Here is a 16,046-nt window from a genome sequence, read left to right as displayed (position 1 = left end):
TGTAAGACCAAAACAATTTTTAAAAAGCTGTTCAACAGGCAATCCAACCAATCATATTGGGTAGGTAGGTAGGTCGATTTCGTTTTTTCACAATGCTTGACAGAATGTAAAAACAAACCATATAGAATGATTGCAAAATATTTCAGGTCGAGTTTAGATAGAACTTATCCAGTGATCTAGATACTGTCTCTTGCAATTTGTCTACATAGCTACAATTAAGAAATGTACATAGTTTACGGTTAAACAAATTTTGTAGCTCCTCTCACCATCTCTTCTAAAAAATGTTAAGATTTTTTCTGTCATTCCCAAAACTTACCGTACTACTTTATGTCGGAACCCAAGTTGAAACCAGTGGATTCTCCTTGTCATTATCATTATAATGAAAATTGAAGGTCGGATTTTGATGTCGAAGGTACAGCTCTGTTTACAAATTCAGGGCCATTCTTTCCATAGCAAATTGTCGCTTCAAAATGAATTGCGGAATAACACTAGTGTCAGTGCAATGCGAAAATTATATCAACCAATATTTCAACCAAAGATAACGTCGAACACAATTGAAAGTGGATCTTCAAAGAATGGATCTTAAACTGCGTATCTAGTTTAACAGTTATTCAGAGCCACCAAATATTCCAAACAGCGATCTGCCCTTTTATCAGTAAATGTTTTAATATAAGAAACAAGATGATGTAAATTAGATCGAGCGCATCTTCGGAGTCACTGCATGCAGGCGACCTCACAATGAACGACTTTCTCCTTTGACGTGATACAAAATGGTATGCTTACCCTGTCTGTTTCCTGACAAATGTCAAAATAGATGGCAGGACACGACATCATTTTTTGGAGTTTCACTCTCTGACAGTATTGAGACTAGTCTTGCTGTCTTCAAACGAAGGAGGCTTTCAAGACTACTGTTATTCGCGGAAAATGCACGGTGCATGTGCGCACTTCTTTTGCACTTTCCTGCACAAAGAATTTTTTAATTCGCTACACTGCAAAAAGTTACAATTTTTAACTGGACACAATATTCAAAGTTAATTAAGCCAGCGTACAACTAGAGAGACGAGGGGTCAGTGTAAATACAGTCACTTTTGACTTTAGTGAACCATCAATTCAATTCAAAGCGCGTGTGCTAGGAATGTCACGTAAATAATGATTTTAATAACATCGCTATGTATTCGTTGCCTTTTTTCTTTCTTTTTTCCTAAAAATCTCAGGGGGGCAGCTACCCCTCCCCCTCCCCCACCCCAAGGCTACGGTACTGTATACACTGCAGTATAACATGATGTAACTTACAATTAAGCTGAGTGCCTTCCGTATAGTGCTGCATAAGGTCCGTCATTTCTGACGTCAGCCGCAACCGGAAAATAACCAGCATAATATATATATCAAACTCTTCGTTAGAGTCTCTGGAATATGGAAATCCATGATGACAGAGCCAGAAAGTATTATAAATTAAGTTAGAAAACAATATGTAACAAGGTGTAGGAAGAGAACACAATATGTAACAAGGTGTAGGAAGATTAAGCCCAACAGTTGTTCAGATAAAATAATCATCTAACAAAGACCCCCAACACCCTAAAATATATATTTAAACTGTCATGTAACTGTTCTTTTACCTTAAAGTCTATTATCATGTATTTCATCATTCTCCAGACTTAAGCCAAGAGTTTTATATATGGCGACAATTATGTTTTCTGCTTGTTGTTGCAAATCAAACTATAGGCAATTGTCTGGTTTGTCATAAGGCACCCAGGGAACAAGGATGTGAGATTTTTCTAATCTCTCGGTAGTTGTCATGGTAACACATTTTGTGCGTAATACCGATTTCTGTGTACAGATTAACATTTATTACCAACATAAATACGTACACATTCGATGTAAACAAATTAAAACTTAAGTATGGAAGTCAACACCGACACATAGTATTTGGTATCGACCAATATTCGTCCGAGTCCTCCTACATCACGTTAGAAAAAGTGTGGTAACTTTGTAGTCTCCATGTGTGTCATCATATATTTTCCTTTTTGTTAGACTCTTGCAAAGAGTTTGATATATGGAAACCTTATATTATTTGCAGCTTGAAACTGCCCTGCAAAACATTATGTGGCTTCCCAGCTTTTCCATTTCTGAACTACAGAAAGACGAAATGTGATTTTGGCTCAAAACATGGCCGTTGCCATGGTAACATGCATATTGTCTTGTAAGAATGGTTCTTGTATGCCGGTTGATACCTATCATCAACAAAATATATAAATGCTCAACCTAAACACATTAAAATCGTTAACATGATATACCAACCAAACGCATAGCACCTGCAGGGCCGTATCCTGACCAAATTGCCAAGGGGGGCAGAACTTTGTCTTGGTGCAATCATGCATTTAAAATTTAGAAAAGTGCTAATTTACATAACTTTTCATGCAATTTACATAATATATATTTTAGCATACGCAATTAAATATCATATGTAAGGTCAGAAAAATAAAAAATGATTGTCAACGGGTAACCTAACCCATCACATTGGGTAAGTAGGTCGATTTCATTTTTTCACAATGCTTGACAAGGATAAAACAAACCATATATAATGACAGCAAAATATTTCAGGTCGAGTTTAGATAGTACTTACTCAGTCATCTTGGTACTATCTCATGCAATTTGTCTGCATAGCTACAGTTAGGAAATGTACACAATTTACGGTTAAACAAATGGTGTAGTTCCTCTCACCCTCTCTTCTCAAAAAAAAATTCAAGCATTATTTTAGCCACCCCTTCTCAGGCTTCTGTCACCTACACTACAGTGGAGATATACAATCATTTGGTACAATGATGCACTGGAAGGAGACAACTCCAAAGGTTGAAAATAAGACAGTGTAGGAGGCCATTTCGAGGAACAAAATATCAAACTATAGACATGATAGAATACCAGAAACAATTATGCTATGTATTACATATTATCTGGAAGTGTATTTTGTTGTGGCAAAGCTGAAAGATATTATGCGGATGTGCACATTGTAAATGACTTCTCCTGAAGTTTAATTTCGTTCCAAAAATATCCCGAATAAAGAGCAACACATTTCAAGACTGAACTTGTATCCTCTTGTCGCCATCGAAATAAAACATTGTTGTGTAACACCTGACCCATCGCACACATAATTGACACCTTTTGTACAAACAATAGCACCACTCAACACCCTAGGTAAAACCCGCCTAACACCACACGATTTATATGAGGTATATTCAGTACATCAACATCTCCTGACGAGTGATTTACTCACGAAACAGGCTTGTAGAGACGAAAAACCCGACTTGATTTCCTTCTACCCTCAACATATATATATATATATAGGTTGAGTCAATACCATATATATATATATATATATGATGAAGGTTATTTTCCACTTGCGGTATCTCAAAAACTAGGCAATTTTTCAGGCCTCTCCTGCTCCACTACTAGCTATTACCCTATAGAATAGGTGCACCCAATTTCATTTGACTTGAGCCAGTCGTTGTTTAGAAAATGGTGATACAGACAGACACACACACACAGACAGACACACACACACACACACACACACACACACACATATGCACATACATACGCAGAGAGAGACTTTTTATCCCCAATATAAAACCTTCCTTACGGAAGATAAAAATGTGCAGAATCAAATACAACATAAACTAATTTCTGATAATGCTACCTATAGTATACATACCTGTTTGTGGTATTATACACTGCAGTACATAACATGATGTAACAAAAATGTACAGAGTCAAATACAACTCTGTGGAATGTATTAATTGTACATTATTTTCACTATTTTTATGACTGTTATTTAGGCATTCAGATTGACTGTTTCTACAATTTCATTTAGGGCAGATTTCTATCCTGGGAATGACACATCGATTAAAACACACTTCATTCACCAGTTAAAACTGCCGTCAATGTATAAAAGGTGCCAGTTGTGAATTTAACGAACCCCTGATTAGTTTTCATACCTGTAACCAGTTCTCCTATTGTACAACTAACCATTACTGTGTACATTCAGATGTACTGTTTCTAGAGTTTCATTAAAAGCGGATTTCTATTCTGGGAATTAATGACATCGATTAAAACACACTTCATTCACCAGTTAAAACTGCCATCAATGTATAAAAGGTGCCAGTTGTGAATTTAACGAACCCCTAATTAGTTTTCATACCCTTAACCAGTTCTCCTAATGCACAACTAACCATTACTGTATACCCAAATACTAAATGTTTGAATTTCTTATTGAGAAATAGTGCATGTGGCACACGTATATATGGAAACATAGATGGGGAGGCCCCTCCCGCAGTAGAAAACAATTGTTCAGGAGTCATTTCAAGGTACCAAATGACACATATCCTGTTGTTTTCTAACGCGACACCCCCCCCCCCAAAAAAAAAACAAAAAACAAAAAAAAAAACAACCACCACCACCACTTCAAGTGGTGTTTTCCAAAATGATCTCCCCACTTCAAGTGGTGTTTTCCAAAATGATCTCCCCACTCCAAGTGGTGTTTTTCAAAATGATCCCACCTACAAAAAACACCGCACTCAGTTAAGAATTTCCTTTCTTCTTTTAATTACAGCTCACACTTCTGTGGACGGCAATAACCCAATCATTGGATTTCCCTGTGTTCGAGAATACAGTTTTATTGAATGTTTTGAATCAGACCATCGATCCATTAATTTACGTCATCACAAGGAAGAATTATCGTAAAGGTGTCGTTGAGCTGTTTTCGTCCTGTTACAGTAAACTGAAATGTCGACAGCACACTTTGCAACATTAACTGTCACACTTTGCAACATTAAAGCTATCCACACTTTCCAACATTAAAGCTATCACACTTTTCAAGATTGAAGCTATCACACCTTTCAACATTAAATTAAAGCTATCAATCACACTTTTCAACATTAAAGCTATTAATCACACTCTTCAACATTAAAGCTATGTATATAATTATATATATATATATATATATATATATATCACTTTTCAACATTAAAGCTATTAATCACGCATTGCAACATTAAAGCTATTAATCACACTCTTCAACATTAAAGCTATGTATATAATTATATATATATATATCACTTTTCAACATTAAAGCTATTAATCACACATTGCAACATTAAAGCTATTAATCACACTCTTCAACATTAAAGCTATGTATATAATTATATATATCACTTTTCAACATTAAAGCTAACACACTTTCCACATTAAAGCTATCAATCACACTTTTCAACATTAAAGCTATCACACTTTGCAACATTGAAGCTATTGTTACGAGTCACAGATCTAAATTATATCCATTCAGGACATTTTGGTAATTTTCATCATGAACTCTAAATTGAAGTCAAAAAGCATTTAAACTTTGTACACACAGTGACATTCCGTTGCGTAACAACATAGGTCCTTGACATCTCAATATCGCTATTTCATACCAGGTACTATTGAACTGTCAACACGTTTTAATAGCTCGCGCAGTGGCAGCGAAGCTGTCGCGTAGTGGTTCAATGACTAGTACGCATGCGCGTCGTATATACTATGCGAAAAAATTGGTGGTTCTCCCAGGGATGCATTGCGGCGCGCAGTGACTACGTATGCGCCTTCCATATACTACATGCATTCTCCACGCGCTACCGTATCATCGTATAGCATAGGCGACATAACATCACCATGCATTGCAATATTGTAACAATAGGCCTGTTGGCACGATTATCATAACATTGTAAGCGTATCAAGGCATCACTTTACCTCAAGGAGAAATAGTGATACCATTTGGAAGTTTGATGCGCGGCGGTACGCGCTACGGACCGATGACATAGCGCAGTTTACTTTCCAGGTTGTGGAAGTATGGTTTTGACATTTATATTGTCGATAATTGATTTTTTTACATGTTCTGAAAAGAATAACTACTTTCCCATGTTTGTTGGTACAGTAACATTCCTAAATCATCGAGTTGAATTGAGAAATTGTGATGTTCAGCACTATGCCAACAAAACATTTGTCCAAAGACCAACGTACGTTGGTGGAGCGTCTATGATAAGTTGGCTGATTGAAAATGAACAATATTAATCTAATGGCTATGATGGTTTTTGAAACCAACAACTGCATAGAGTGTTGACTTTCTTTACTTCTCGTCCATGTCAGAGAATTAGATGTCATTCAATAAAATAAATTTTGATGGTCAATACCCCTGGAAAATGACCCAAATCAAGTGTATCAACCCTGGCCAAGGCAGCCGGTCACAAATGAATCTACCCTGCGCGAGCTTATGGGCTTTGCCTAGTTATGATATTATGACATGACTATTTTATGGTCTTTGAGATATGAACTTGTGTTACTAATCTAGAGAAGGTGATTGGATATTAGATCTCAGATGATGTCTTTCATAAGACTTAAGAATACGTCATACTCTAAGAATAGAGATTTGTGCAAACTTTGAAATGTATTTAAGTTGGGTTTTTAGCCCATCTTGGGAGGAACGGAGTCGGAGATTGGTCATGCAATAAAATCAACCGAGTGGTTAGCTTGGCGTTCGTTGAACCAGATACGTATGTTTCATTGTGAGTTCTACTCAACACAATCCAAGTCGGTACGGTACCTCATAGAAGAGATGTTTTGAGAAGAAACTAGTTGGTCGGCTAAATCAACGTTATAGTCTTAAATGGAACAGACTGGCGATTTGAACAGCAGTGCGAGTGAGTACTTCCCCGTCTGAACATTAAATATCGATAACCTGCACAGTATGCCGGTCAACAGCGTTTCAATGGTGGAGAATCCGGGCAACGATCCCGGTACCTCTCGCGATCACCAGCGTTTCACTATCACACTTTGCAACATTGAAGCTATCACACTTTTCAACATTAAAGCAATGTATATATATCACATTGTTCATTAAAGCTATCACACTTTTCAACATTAAAGCTATCACACCTTGCAACATTGAAGCTATCACACTTTGCAACATTAAAGCTATCACACTTTTCAACTTTAAAGCTATCAATCACACTTTTCAACATTAAAGCTATGTATATATATCTCACTTTTCAACATTAAAGCTATCACACTTTTCAACATTAACGCGATCACACTTTTCAATATTAAAGCTATCACACTTTTCAACATTAAAGCTATAACATTTTTCAATATTACATCTACAAAATCGAGCCAAAACATAATGGCTACAGCGTACAGAGAGAAAATAATACACACATGAATGGAACAAATGAACACATAAATTATTACATTCATTTTTTTCTTAACTTGAAAGATTAGTACACAAAAATTGCCAAGTTAATTGTTACAGAATCCTTATTACATGACATAATAACATTATAACAGTATAACATTTGTCTAGAGTAGGTTGTCTACACTCGGTAAATATTTTTCTTGTATATTGTGGTACACTGAGGGCAATCTGAAATGACATCTGTTGACATACAAATTTTGCAAAAACATATTCAAAATCGATGCCTGTATGTATGTATGTATGTATGTATGTATGTATGTATGTATGTATGTATGTATGTATGTATGTATGTAGGAGTGCAATAACGAGTAAAACAAATCTCAAGTTGAAGACATAGCCCGAAGTTGTGTGTTGTATTGTTTAAGATGATTAGCGTTTTGGAAATTTCAACATTGAAATGCTTTGTTGGACTTTCCAGGGATGCAAACAAGTGTTAGTGTTGGGTTTTCACAAGTGTATAGTGTTGGGTTTTCGGTATCATTAGCAATAATATTTGACCGTATTAAGTGTACAGATAGAATCTGAAATGTAACCCTTTCTCTCTCCTCACCTTATTGGAAATATTTGTCAAGGTCAAAGGCCAAGGTCTCATTAGAAAGCTAATCATTGACAATGCGAGGGTAGACACTTGAATGGTGTCCATAGATATTAAAACGTTAGGAGATAACAGGTAAAAGTTGCCTTTTATCACAAAGATTATAGTGCCACCGCTTTACATATAGGTCAAAGACATGAAATAAAGTAACTTACATATGCCTAACATGGTCAAACCAAAATCTTGATTAAAATATTATCACTTCAAATGTTTGATCGAAAAGCTATGAATATAAACAATATTTAGCTACTTGAAGACTTTCAAGATCAAAGGTCGAGGTCTTAAAAGAAACCTCCTATTCAATATTATTGGTGTGGACACTTGAATGAAGTCACTAAGTATTACATATTCAAAGTTATGATGCATATTGTGAAATTTAACAACAGATATGACCGCCGAATCCAAGCTAAATATTTGTATGTATGTATGTATGTATGTATGTATGTATGTATGTATGTATGTATGTATGTATGTATGTGTGTGTGTATGTATGTATGTATGTATGTATGTATGTATATATGTATGTATGTATGTATGTATGTATGTATGTATGTATGTATGTATGTGCCTTAGTATAGTCTTAACCAGTGATTGACAGATTATAAACGTTATCAGTAGCCAATGAGGAAACGCAAACGAAAGATATGCCATTGAAGTTTGCAATGTTTGACCATGGAATTATAACGTTATAGTTCCGTGGTTTGACCAGTAAATAAGATTACTCTAAAAGTGTACCGGACGATATGCTGACAACTTGGAAAAGTGTGCTAATCGGCAATAATCCTAACTTTTACACAATAGAAAATCTCGGATTTACGTAAACAAGCCGTTTAGTCAGGTGTCTGATTGACATTCAGACACGGTGGAAGAGACGCGCTCCACACCAGCTCAGACCACTAAGGGTGGCCCTTTTTCCCGCCCTTTTTATTTTTCTGTTTCTCATCTCCGACCGACCCTAATTTGCAGATCCGACGTCAGAAAAAAACAACTTTTTTTTTATTTCCGACCGACCCCTGAGTTCAGCAAGATTGTAAGGTTCAAACGAACATCAAACGTCCCTCTTGGCGTCTTATAGACCAGTGTTCTGCCGAGGCCGCGACCTTGCGACATTGGCCCCCTACAAATGACGCAATAATTTTCCCACCTTGCGTCGCTTTCGCGCATTCAGTTTACGGCAGACATCAAACTTATCTAAGTCCAGGGCCAGGCCCTGACGTCAATCCCACAAGAAGTATACTCAGACTCCCTGAGGGAAAGTTTTGTTGACATCATATAAGATACAGTGACAACGGACAGTTCTATTGTTAACATAAAAAATGGCCACAAAAAGATCAACTTTAATAACCTTAATCTACAAATTGAAACATTAGAGGGGGTAGATGAGACATCGAAATGGACGTCTCTCGTCACATGTTTTGTCTACCGTCACTGTCGTGACCTCTGACCTACTCACTGACGTGTGCTAAACACTGAACATGCTACCGGAAATCGGAACATCTATCTGCCACAGCTCTGAAGCCTTAGTAAACCAAATTTATGGGACAGGTTGTGATTTTCATTTGTTGATGGATTAGATTAATGGAAACAAAATGAGTACATGTGTATTTTGATTCCGAAAAAGCTGTGTTAGGGGATCGTGTTGCATGATGTTGACAGTGACACATGTGAATGTTGGGCACTGACTGAATCAATGCGTGATTATTGGCATGGCCACTAGACGGTCGATGCATGTGCGCCCGGTCAGACATGAAGAATGAACTGGTGGTGCAAATCAGAAAATAAGTACCGTGGTATTTACAAAGCATCCTAACTTTGATGTTGTTGATAGTTTTAGTTCAAGATCAAGTTCTTTTCAAGGACACCTAATTAATGTCAGCTATCCGTATCAAGTTTACGGTATGTAACTAATGCTGTCATTTGATATAGCAGGACAAAATCGTGTTACGGTACAGCCAGTAACGATAATTAATTTAAAAAAAAAAATTACTTCAAAGTTTGTTTGTATTATTTGTAGGTTTTTCGTTCACATTTGGTACTTTTAAAGTCAGGGATTTTTTTTCTTCAAAATGTTGTTTTTTCTTAACCTCGTCATGGATTTGAAGAGGGAATGATAAACACAGCAGTGTACTAACAGTTCTAAAAATGAAACAAGTGGTTACAAGATTAGGATTTCTCAAAGTTTTTATTCAATCATATGTTCGCTGTGACTTATTTTGAAGTTGTTCTTTGTCCTTGTCTGAAAAAAAGGAATTATCAATTTGAGCACTACTATTCATTGATATTCAGATTAAAAATTGTGACTACCTGGCTGTCCAATCTTTCTAAACAATATATAATATACTCTGTAGAAATGACTTAAAATTACATAATCTTAATTGCCTTCTTTTTCTAAGGTGTAATGTGTAGTACACAATTTTCAAAAAATAGCTTACTGGGAAGTGTTATTGTGAATGGCATTTTTTATGTAGTTAGGTAATAGTCTATGTGTAATGGAATATCTCAAACCACAGTATCTCTATAGTGGTCTGAGGTAATATATATGAATATTTCATATACAATAATAAATGACCCCACTCCCTGTCAAATGACCCCACTTTTTGCAACCAAGGGGCCTTTGTCCCCACTTGTTGGAAACCTTGGCAGAACACTGTCGTCTACCCCACCCCATCCCCTTTGTTACGTCGGAGCAGCATGTGTCTTTCATGGCTGAAATCGTTGAGGTTTGATGAGGGACAGGGCTCGAAATTAATGCCGTCGCGCGGTACATTTTGCTGCAATGTATGATAGCTCAGAATATTTCTATCACTTTCAAAATTATGCTTAAAATTGGTAAAAGTCACACTGCATTCTTGACCAGCTTTTAGCTTTAAATCAGTTGTATCATCGGGGACAAATTACAAGCTTCAATTATGTCATAAACACAGGTTTTAGGCATGGATGTTACACAAATTTACAAAATGACTCAAAAGGAGCAGTGATTGATGATTTAAATAGTTTCAGCATTGGAATGTTTGAATGTAAATTTGTCGGTGTCGACACTATGCAACAACGTCTTGCTATTGCCTATTGCTAACATTAGCAACAACACTTACAAGTTACAGAAGACGCATAATGTATATTATATACTGTACTGCAAGGGATGACCGTAGCCTGCGGGGGGGGGGGGGCAACGGGATTTTGGAAAAAAGAAAGAAAAAAAGCTACTTTTTGAATACATAGCGATGTTATTAAAATCGTTATTTACGTGACGATTCCTAGCATGCCCGATTTCAATGGATAGTTCACTAAAGTGACTGTACACCGACTCATGGCTAATATGTATCTTATATCGCTATTGTACGCTGGCTTAACTTTTGAATTAAAATGTGTCCAGTTAAAAATTGTAACATTTTGCAGCAAATTAAAATAAAATTTGGGCTGGAAAGTACAAAAGAAGTGCGCACATGCACATGCATTTTCTACGAGTAACAGTAGTCTTGAAAGTCTCCTTCATTTGAAGATACCAAGTCGCAATTATAATGTCAGCGCGAGTGAAACTCAAAAAAAAGACGGAAAAGGTCGTTCAACGTGAGGTTGCCTGCTATGCTGCATGCAGTGACTCGTGACTCTGAAGATGCGCTCGATCTCATTTACATCTTGTTCCTTATATTAAAACAATTTCATGCTGATAAAACGGCAGATCTCTTTTTGGAATATTTGGTGGCCCTGAAAAACTATTAAACTAGGTACGTAGTTTAAGATCCACTATTTGAAGATATTTCTTTCAATAATTGTGTTCGACGTTGTCTTTGGTGAAAATGTTGTCTCATTGCACACTGACACTAGCGTTATTCCACAATTCATTTTGAAGCGACAATTTGCTATGGAAAGAATGGCCCTGAATTTGTAAACAGAGCTGTACCTTCGACATCAAAATCCAAACTTCAATTTCCATTATAATGATAATGACAAGGAGAATTCACTGAGTTCACCTTGGGTTCCAACATAAACGAGGCCATAACAGTTTTGGGAGTTTGGTAAAGAAAATGATTATTTTGTTGTTTTACTTATTTGAGAAAGCACCATTCATTTTTTTTACTTTGAATGTGACATCTTTTAGGCAACTACTTTGAAAGATACGACATTAGGCCAGAAAAAATGAAAAAGCTGTTCAACCTACCCATATATGTTTTTCTGGTGATGGGCAATATATCCTCATGCGGGATTCACATTTTTTTTTCAAAATTAAGGATATTTCTTTATATTTTCTGAATAGTACATGTAACAATATACATTTGAGTCTATTCCAAATTATATATCTTATACAGTGGTTTACTTGGCTCTGATGTTGCATACAAGCATGAATTGAGATTAAATATCCAATGTGCACTAAAAAGAATTGAACAAAAGTTTACGACCATTGGGGCATCAAAAGTCTGAAAGTTTTGCTCTTTATTCGGGATTTTTTGGAACCAAATTAAACTTCAGGAGAAGTCATTTACCATGTGCACATCCGCATAATAACTATAACGTTCCCGTGTAAATATCTATGTAGATGTGAAGGCTCACAACAAAACATACAACTATAACATTCCCCTGTAAATATCTATGTAGATGTGAAGGCTCACAACAAAACATACAACTATAACATTCCCCTGTAAATATCTATGTAGATGTGAAGGCTCACAACAAAACATAACTGTAACTATCAGATGATTGTCACCATTGTGTGTGTGTGTATGCATTTATGTGTCACATAGTCACAAGTTGCTTTTGTACAAGTGTCAAGCCATAAGGAAGAGTTTTACTCTAATATTTATGAAACAAATCTGCCTACATACAACATTTATTTCTGTTTAGTCTTTCTTTGGTGCACACTCATTATGTGTTTCTCAGTTTTAAGCTAATCTTTCTCTTTATTGCAGATGATGTTAAAGAGACAAAGTGTTTTAAATGGGGAAGAGGAAAGGATCTTTTGGAAGGGTGTAGTGGCAGACATGATGTCCGATGAAGAGGAGGAGACAGATGGTGCCATTCCCATATATTCACCAACTTGGCGGACGGACAAATTTAATGAATTGATTAAGACACTCGATACAAGACTCACATTAAAACCAAAATCCAAAATCCAAATACTGAAAAGAAGTTGCAAGGGACCATGTCCAAGGACGTTGGAAGGAACACATCCCCCCCGCCTAGTAGTAGTAGAGGATTAAACAGACATTGTTATAATACTACTAGTAGTAGAATTGAAGGATTGAAGAGACATTGTGTAGAGCCAAATTTATAACTTTATTTTTTATTCCTAAGCTTAATAACCTTGCTTAAAATGTTCACAAATATGGGTCAGTGATGAAGTTATGATTGTGGGTAAGATATTGTACAGTGTGGTTAGGTGGATTTTCTTTCATCGTATGTCTTCCATCTGTCAACTTGTTGTATTTCAATCTTCTTCAAAACATAGTGTACAGGAAACATTTACAAGACAAAAAACAACAACAAAATCGTGCTGGGATAACACAGAAAAGTTAAAAACTTATTTCCACTGTGGTCCCACATAAAAAACAATCAGTAAAACACAAAGTCATCCATTACAATACGGTCCATTAAATCATAAAAATATCCCTTTAACCATTTTTAAAAAAGAGCATTTGAAGTTATGCTCTGAATAGTATTTGGCACTCTGTTCCATTCAACACTTGCACTGTAAGCAAAACTATTCTGATAAAACCTAGCCCTGCCTGGTATAAAAATAGAATAGGGACCGGATCTAGTTCTATGAACATTATTATAAACAAATGGATCAGATAAATACTTCGGGGCCAGTACTGTTCTAACTCTATGTACATGGTTGAGTTTAATATATGAAAGCCTGTGGCTGACGGGTAGCCATCCCAATTTTTTGTAATGGACCGGTTCAATGAGTCCATGGTGGCATATGCAGGACAAACCTTATAACCTTATTTTGAGAATTTTGAAGTTTTTGTTTGCTTTTCATATTTAATGCACTATACCAATATGAACTGACATAATCACAATGACATTGAACTAGACAATTGGCGAGTAGTTGTCCGATAATTTTTAACTAAGAATTTCTTATTGCGATATAAAAACTTCAGACGAGATTGAGATTTTTTAACAACCTTGGCTGCCATCTCCGAGCATTGTTTGAGTTTTCGATTAGGGCCAAATTATGCATCTTTTCTGTAAAAAAAATCTTTAATTCTTTAAAAAGTACTTGTAATTTTTATCTATTTATTTTTTATTATGAAAATAAAAACCATGTGAATTTTATTCTTTTGTGTGTTAAGTCTGTAAAGGCAATGAATTGTTGGATGATTGTGAGAGAACACTCAGCAACAGTATATTGGTAATGGTTGTTCTGTGGAAAGGTTGTTTGTTATCTATCTAAATTGTTCTTGGGAAAGCAAAATGTGTATGACACACAAGCCTTTTGGTGAACCCTGATCAGTTTAATAGTTGCACTTGATGAACAAACTATTGTAAAAATCCAGAGCTGTATAACCAAGTATTGGAAAAAGCTGATATATCAAAATTCCCTGTAAACCCTGAAAAGCCCAACTGCTACTGGAAGCATGTAGAATTCACTACCATATGTAGTCTCCAGCATTATGAATTCTACTTAATTCCAACATATTTGAGAGGTATCCACTACTAGAACCAAATTCATATCCTGTGTAGATACACAGTATCCAGTAGTGTATTCCACATTGGATTCTGCTGGAATACATTCGAATCCTGTTGGCTGGATTCTGTCACTGTATTCTGATGTTCCATCTCCAGTGTTATACAGTGTCTTTATTCTACATGGATTCTGGTAGTCTCCATTATGTATTGTGTAGAATTCTACTGGATACTACCAGTATCCATAACAGTATAAACCACAATACACTGTGTATTCTGGGCCATTTCACACAGTGTATCTTTCAGCTTTGCCACAACAAAATATACTTCCAGATAATATGTAATACATAGCATAATTGTTTGAATTCTGGTATTTTATTATGTCTATGGTTTGATATTTTATGCCTCTAAATGGCCTCCTACACTGTCTTATTTTCAATTTTTTCACCTTTGGAGTTGTCTCCTTCCAATGCATCATTGTACCATATGATTTTATATCTCCACTGTAGTGTAGGTGACAGAAGCCTGAGAAGGGGTGGCTAAAATAATGCTTGAGTTTCAATTGGCGGGGCTTAACATTTTTTGTTTAACCGTAAATTGTGTACATTTCCTAACTGTAGCTATGCAGACAAATTGCATGAGATAGTATCAAGATGACTGAATAAGTTCTATCTAAACTCGACATGAAATATTTTGCTGTCACTATATATGGTTTGTTTTATCCTTGTCAAGCATTGTGAAAAAATGAAATCGACCTACTTACCCAATGTGATGGGTTAGGTTACCCGTTGACAAGAATTTTTTATTTTTTCTGACCTTACATATGATATTTAATTGCGTATGCTAAAATATATATTATGTAAATTACATGCAAATGTATGTAAATTAGCACTTTTCTAAATTTTAAATGCATGATTGCACCAAGACAAAGTTCTGCCCCCCCCCCCCCGCCCCCCTCCTTGGCAATTTGGTCAGGCTACGGCCCTGTCAATCAAGACTTGCATGGCATGTTACCGATGTTTACATTATTACTTTTAATTAATTTTAAACAGTAAATCTCAAAGGAGTTCTTCTGAGTTCTCGAAATGTTTACATGTTATCTGATGGATTATTTTGATAAGTTCACACTGAAGAAAAATGTTTCATAGAAGTAAATGATTTATATAAATGAAAATTCATCTAGCACAATGATGGCAATCACGCAAGTGTTTCAAAAAGTTACATACTAATGTTCAAATTGGATAACGATGATAAGTATTCATCTTCTTACAAAGTGTTCTACGGACTTGTCAACCTTGCTAAAATGAAGGAAAGAGACCTGTAACAAGGAATTCAATAAAGAGAAGAGAAAAGAAGTTGTAGAGAGACTGACAGGACAGAAAGGACAGAGAATAGAACTGAAAAAAATACAGATTTTTTTCCTTCCCCCCCCCCCCTTTTTTTTTATTTCGCCCGCCCGCCCCGCCTGACTATTCCACTGGAGATAAGAAACAAACAAAAAGGTCACCCTAACGAGACACCAGACAATCAAGGTTCCAGAAACACACTTAA

The sequence above is a fragment of the Glandiceps talaboti genome, chromosome 17, assembly GCF_964340395.1.
Source record: "Glandiceps talaboti chromosome 17, keGlaTala1.1, whole genome shotgun sequence".
NCBI classification, from domain to species: domain Eukaryota; kingdom Metazoa; phylum Hemichordata; class Enteropneusta; family Spengelidae; genus Glandiceps; species Glandiceps talaboti.
Note: the sequence above shows the minus strand (reverse complement) of the source record.